This window comes from Rhinolophus sinicus, chromosome 4, assembly GCF_057876585.1.
Source record: "Rhinolophus sinicus isolate RSI-liver-muscle chromosome 4, RSI-T2T, whole genome shotgun sequence".
NCBI lineage: Eukaryota > Metazoa > Chordata > Mammalia > Chiroptera > Rhinolophidae > Rhinolophus > Rhinolophus sinicus.
The window spans coordinates 82,484,133-82,491,551 of NC_142504.1; the positions used below are offsets into that span (position 1 = coordinate 82,484,133).

At 32.1% G+C, this 7,419-nt stretch overlaps 1 pseudogene; it reads right to left on the reverse strand.

Moving 5' to 3' along the window:
- Positions 1-1,624: 1,624 nt before the first annotated feature.
- LOC109452341 (fatty acid-binding protein 5 pseudogene) lies at positions 1,625-2,024 on the reverse strand (annotated as a pseudogene).
- Between the last annotated feature and the right edge of the window lie 5,395 nt (positions 2,025-7,419).

The window sequence follows — 7,419 nt, forward strand, 5'->3', positions numbered from 1 at the left end:
CTGGACTTTAAGCTCCACAGGAGCAGGAATTGTGTCCGTTTTTTGTTTTTTTTTCAATTGTTTTCCCAATGCCTAGGAGAGTGTCTGGCACATAGATATTTGGGAAATAAATTGTTGACTGCATGAATAATGATAGATAATATGTACATATTTCTTATCTAGTCTAATAATGTTCCTAAAATTTATGAATTTATAAATCTTGTATAGATGAAGAAAATTAGGTAAAGTAATTTATCAAAATTACTCTTTGAGAAAGTAGGCAAGGTAGAGTTCAAACACATTTCTGATTTCACAACTCTTACTCTTTCTACTGTACTAGCCTTTTTCTCACAGCTATGAAATCATTTCTACTTTTCTCTGATGGAGCAATTTAGTTGCGACCACAGAGACACAGCTGTGACAAAATACTACATTCAATTGATAACCTAACACAATGATATGATGAAACAAAAACTAACCCCACTGCCTTTTGTTTTGTGATAGACTATATGAAGAAAGCGGACATGGCTGCTATGTAATTTGCAGTTTGCAGGTGTGGGAATCTCTATTTCATAAAACACAAATAAGCCTGGACATATTTGGTAATTACTGTTGTTAATACAGAGTAATTGCACAGCTATTTCTTTCTTACAAATTATATGGTAGTTACACTTGGAATTACCATAGAAAGTAAAAAAAAACTTCTAGTTGCCAGTAAATGATTGCTTTATAATTACAAAATAATTACATAGTTATTTTGGCCTAGAAATATAAAGCATTGTATAAAATCCGTGTACTTTGCTGCCAGAGAGCTGCCAAGGTTCAAGGCCATCAATCCTTTTAGGAATGGCCCTTAGAACATTCTATAATTGTCAAAAACTTTAACTTTTCAGGGAAGAAAAAAAATGTGTCACAAGAGAGATAGCCTTCCCTCATTAGATTAGAATTTTCAGTGACCCCAAAGCGATGAAACTGTAAAAATTAACAGTAATGGTAGTAGCAGACTATTTTCCCTACCCGTGATGAGACCTGGTTGGGTGGATTTATTCACGAAGAAGCCAGTTAATTTAGCAAAGTTTTTATGCATTTACATGTGTCACAGAGTCAATGAGCTACATGGAAATTTGTGAGAGTTATTAACTTACTCAACTTTCCAGTTATTGAAAGTGTTGACTTTAGTATGTCTGTCTGTTTATATCATATTTTGTGATCTCATAATTTTTCACTCCTTATACTATTACAACATTATATCATGTGAATGTTAGACTATCGTGTACAGATTGATTATTACTCATGATGCCAATTCTGCCTCACTGGATATTTGAAATTAAAAAAAATTTAAGGATCTAAGATGAAACAAACAGAGGTGTAGTTTTAAGTTATGGAATTAAAAACCTAGAGCAAATAATTTCAAGGCTTAACATAGTCATTAGCATTTTTAAAAGATAAACACATTTATTTACTAACCAAAGAGATGATCCTAATTAAACCACCACTTCAAATAGTTGCATGTAAAATGTTTGTGATGAAGATAACTGAATACTGTAATAAAAACAAACAAACAAAAATCATGTAGAGATTTGCTCATTGAACTCAGCCTATTTATCTTTATAGCTAATTCCTGTCCAGAAGGATGATGGAATTTTTACTCTACTTTTTCATAGACCAGAATACAGGTGACATTGTTCATGACACATTCCACCACTAATTTCTCATCTTCTAATTTTCTTGTGATTGTGCTTTCCTTTCCATCCCATTCCTGATGTTGAACCAAAGCACCAATTATAATGTTGCAAACAGTCTGCGTTTTTCTGCCATCACCTGGAGTTTCTTCAAACTTCTCTCCCAGGTACATGAAACTGCGTTGTGTTCAACATGCTCTCAGTTTTTATGGTGAGGTGTTTGTCATCAGAAGTGATGACACAATGTGGTTTGGCCATGGCACCCATTTTTCGCAGAGCCATTCCTACTATTACTTCCTTCATGGACTCATTAAAGCCTTTGATCCCGGCTAAGCGCCATGTTCCAACCAGCTGCTGAAGGGGCAGGAGGAGCAAAGTGCTGTTTGGGGAGATTGGCAGGCTTCATTTGCATTTCTAATTACTTCTGTATTGATAAGATGTAATGCTTTAATATAGCAAAGAGTAAACAAAAATAACTTTTTAAATCTGATTTCTTTTTCTCTAATAAAAACAGATAATGCTGAAACACTGGAGATTAGTAATTAAAAAAATTCAATGTGGAATTCCTGTGGCAGGCATAATTGAGTAACTAGTATAAGACATTGCTCCATTGTAAATAGGTTTTATTTTATTTTTTTAATGTATAAGGTATCTAAATTTTCAGACATTAGCAACAAGCATTACCTGGCTGTGTTTCTTGAGGGAAGGAAACATCATGAAGTAAGCTCCACTTCCCATCAACTTTCTGCCTGAACAACTTTGTACACTTCAGCGTAGAGAAGAGGCATCAAAATAGAGAGCAACAATCTTGCTGGACAGAAGGAACAGAGATCAAAAATCAGAGTTGTTGTGATAACTGTTATTTTCAAGGTAGGATGCTTAAAAGGAGGATACAGCCTAGAGAAGAACTCCAACAAAAATGCTTTGGGCCCCTTTGGATTTTGGGTTAGAATCTATAGGCATTGGCAGAGAACAACTAACTTCTGTGGACTGAAAGAAGATTCCAGACTTCATGTAGTACTAGAAGACATTACAGTTCCAACCAATCAGAGTGGTGAAATGATGCTGAATATTCTAGGTATTTGGTAGAGTATCTAGAAGAGCCACAGTTAGCTTGTAGAGAAAATACTTCTTCTAGACCACCCCCTCTAAAGTCTAAAAACAATACCCCACAAGATAAAACAAATATACTGGTAAATTTACTGCTTTCCAGTAGAAAATGAAACACTTTCTAAGGGAAATTAAAATCCACATACTCCACAATGTAGTGTGCACAATGTCCATGTTATAGTAAATTAAAATATGTAGAATTAAGAAAATGAGGCCCATAGCAAGAACTTCCATTCCAGGACTTAAAGCAAAAGTTGGGTGCAAAAAATGAATGTTTTTTCTAAAAGAAAAAGAAAATTATATCAAAAAAGGAGATTCTGGAACAGAAATATTCAATTTCTGAAATATAAATAATACTAAATAGGCTTAATAGGAGTTTTGACATTGCAAAAAAATAGGTAAGTGAGCTGAAAAAGAGTCAAGTAAATTATTAAGACTGAAGCACACATAGGGAAAGAAGATGGGGGAATCTCGCAGCAAACTTTAAAACAACATCAAGAAGTCTAACATATAATTAACTGGAGTAAAGAAAGATTTCAGCAGAACAAAACATTTTAAAGAATAATAGCAAAATATTTTCTAACTTGTTTGAAAAATTATCTAACAAGTTCAACAAACAATCAGGAAGAAAAAAGAAAAAGAAAAATAACACCCAGGATATGATAATCAATTGCTAAAAAGCAAAAGTTTTCAAATACATTGTATATGGGAAAATTATAATGGATTTTTTTGACTAGTTATCTGAAACAATGCAAGCCAAGAGACAATGGGACCATATTTCTTAAATGATGAATGAGGAAATCAAAATATAGTCAACTTAGAATTCTATATCCTTCATAAATGTCATTCAAAATATCCTTCAAAATATTATGTAAAAATCTGCAAAAGTATCTTCCAAAAATTTCATTGGAATTAAAATATTTGCAGAGGAGCAGCAGGAAATTTGTATGACAATAAATGTTAATAAAGGTTCTTCATTTTAAAGAAAATAATGCTAGATAGAAACTGAGTCATACAAAGGAATGAAGAACATCAGAAATTTTAAAGAAATGGGTAAATATATTTTAAAGTTTTTTTCTTGTATCTTTAAAAAAAATAATTGTTTTTAAAACTAAAGTGATATTAATGTATTTGTAGGGTTACAACATATTTAAGAAATATAAATGAGAAAAATAGTACCAAATGTGGGAGGGAATAAATAGAAAGATTCTATTGTAAGATTGGTATGTTACATGTGAAGCAGTATTAATTTATTATTAGCTGTAATGACTTAAGGAGGAATGTCGTAAACCCTAGAGCAACCACTATAAGACCTAAAAGGGACATAATTAAATACTAATGATCCTTAATTATGCCAAAAGATGATAGGAAAGGAGAAAAAGGAAAGCAAATATTAAATGGGGCAAGGAGGAAACAAGTAAGATAGTAGACTTACATTCAACCATATCCATATTTACAGTAAATGTAAATAGTATATTTCAATGAAAAGGAGATTTTCATCTTGGATTTTATAAAAACAAGACCTGCTTTATGGTGTTTATCAGATATACACTTGAAATACGAAGAAAAAGACTGGTTTTATGTAAAACACTAATATGCAAACACTAATATGAAAAAATAGATTGTTTCTATTAACATCAGATAAAGAACACTTCAAGACAAGGCATATAACCAGAGAAAAACATAAATATTCCATAATGACAAATGAGTTAATCCTTCAAGAAGACATAACATACTTAAGTGTGTACACATCATATAACTGAGCATTAACAGACAGGAGTGACAGAAGAAACAGAAAAATAGACAAACACAATTAAATTTTAAGATTTCAAGATTCAATTGACAAAACTATCAATAAACTTAACCTAATTCACATACAGAATGCCTCACCCAATGACTCATGGAGTCCACAGTATTTTTATTTGGCGCACTTACCATGGTGCACCACACCAGGAATAATTTTCAATAAATCTCAAAGAATTAAAATAACTCAGAGAATATTCTCTAGCTAGAGCAGAACTAAATTAGGAATCAATATCAAAAAGATAGCTCATAAATGTCCAAATATTTATAAATTGAGCCACCTACTTATAAATCTCATATGACTCAAATTAAAAAACAAAACAAAACAGGAAAATTAGAAAATATTTTGAACTAAATAATAATAACAAATAGAAATAGAATTTGTGAGATGTAGCCAAAGGAATGTTTAGAATTACGAACATTTATGATACTATGATATATCAGAAAGAAAAAAAGTAAAGGATGGTTCAAAATAAATTCTGTAAACTTCCATATTAAGAAACTAGTAAAAAATAAGTAAAAAAAAAATTTAATGTGTTGAAGAAGGATATGATCCAGATAAGAGCAGGATAAAGTAAAATAGAAAATAGAAAGAGATTATTAACAATGCCAAAGTTTGTTTTTGAAGAAATTGATGGAATTGTTAGCAAGATGGATGAGGGGGAAAATGGAGAGAGAAAAAAAATAATATCTATATGAAAGAATAGCATTAGAGATCCTAGAGACATTAAAAATATAATAAGTAAATTATCACAAAGAATTTTATGTCAATAAATTCTATAGCTAAGGTAAAATGAACAAATTATTTAGGAAACACAATTTACCAAAACTGATAATATAAAATATAGAAAATCTATCCAAAATGTATAAAAAAACTCACTCAACTCAACTCCAAAAAGACAAACAACCCAATTAAAAAATGGGCAGAGGACATGAAGAAACATTTTTCTAAAAAGGACATACAGAAGGCAAACAGACATATGAAAAAATGCTCAACCTCACTAATCATTAAATAAATGCAAATACAAACCACAATGAGATACCACCTCAACCCAGTCAAAATGGCTATCATCAATAAATAACAAACAACAAGTACTGGTGAGGATGTGGAGAAACGGGAACCCTTGTGCACTGTTGGTGGGATTGCAGTTTGGTGCAGCCATTATGGAAAGCAGTATGGAGGTATCTCAAAAATCTGAAAATGGAACTACCTTATGATCCAGCAATTCCACTCCTAGGTATCTATCCGGAGAAATCCAAAACTCTAATTCAAAAAAAAATTATGCACCCCTCTGTTTATTGCAGCACTGTACACAATAGCCAAGACATGGAAACAACCGAAATACCCACCAGTAAACTACTGGATTAAGAAACTGTGGTACATTTATACAATGGAGTATTACACAGCCATAAAGAAGAAAGAAGTCTTACCATTTGCAACAACATGGATGGACCTAGAGAACATTATGCTACGTGAAATAAGTCAGACAGAGAAAGACAAATACCATATGATCTCACTTATATGTGGAATCTAAAGAAAAGAATAAATGAATGAACTAATCAGAAACAGCCTCAGAGACATAGAGGAAAAACTGAGGGTTGCTAGATGGGAGGGGAGGTGGGGATAAGGGGGAAGGTGAGGGGATTAGAAAGCACAGTCAGTAACCACAAGATTGCCATGGGGTTACAAAAGTTAATTTGGGGAATGTAATAAATAATGTTGTAAAGATTCTGTAGTGTATATGATGGACATTTGTCTCGTTAGGGAGACCACCTCAGGGAAGATGTAGATGCCTGATCACTGAACTGTACACCTGAAGCTGAAGCTGAACAATAATGAATGTCAACTACAATTATATATATATATATATATATATATATACATATATATATATATATATATATATATATATATATATATATATATATATAAATTTACAAGAAGTGGAGTACAGCATTAGGAATAGAGACAGTGGAAATGTAATGGCTGTGTGCGATGTCAGAGGGATAGTGGATGGGAGGAGGGGGGTTGACACTGTGTGAGGGATATAAATGATAAACGTCTAACTATTACATTGTTTTGTGCACCTGAAACTAATAAAGTAAAATAAAATACAGAAAATCCTAATAACCATACGCCTACTAAGAAACTGAATTGTTATCAAACCTTTCCCATCAAGTAAAATGTAGCCTAAGACGGTATCACTGGTTAATTTTACCATACACACACACACACACACACACACACACAACACACACACAACACACACACACACACACACACACACACACACAGAAACGCACACAGACACAAAACATAGACCCAAAGTTACACAAATTCTATCAGGAAATGGAGAAGCCGGAAACATTCATAACTCTTTTTAGGAAGCTAAAATAAAACTCTGGTGCAAAAACCTGACAAAGGCATAAGAAGAAAAGCAAATTACAGATGGATACGATGAAATATTAGCAAATTGAAGCCATCCATACGCAAAGGGAATAATATATTCCCTACCTCACACTACATATACTAAAATTAATTCATGAGGAATAATTAAATAACCCTACAAGCTTAAATTATATAACTGCTAGAAAAAATAAAATAGGTAAAATTTTGTATGCTTTGTAAATAAGCATAGTTTTCCCCTAGAATGCAGAAATCACTATCTATAAAAGAAAGTAATTAATAATTTGGTATTCATAAAACTTCTGCTTTGTGAAATGTCCTATTAAGAAAGTAAATAGCCATGCCATAGGAAAAAAAAAAAAAGCTAAACATTTGATAAAGGGCTTGTATACAAAATATATAAAAACTATTATAGTTCAATACTGAAAAGACAATCCA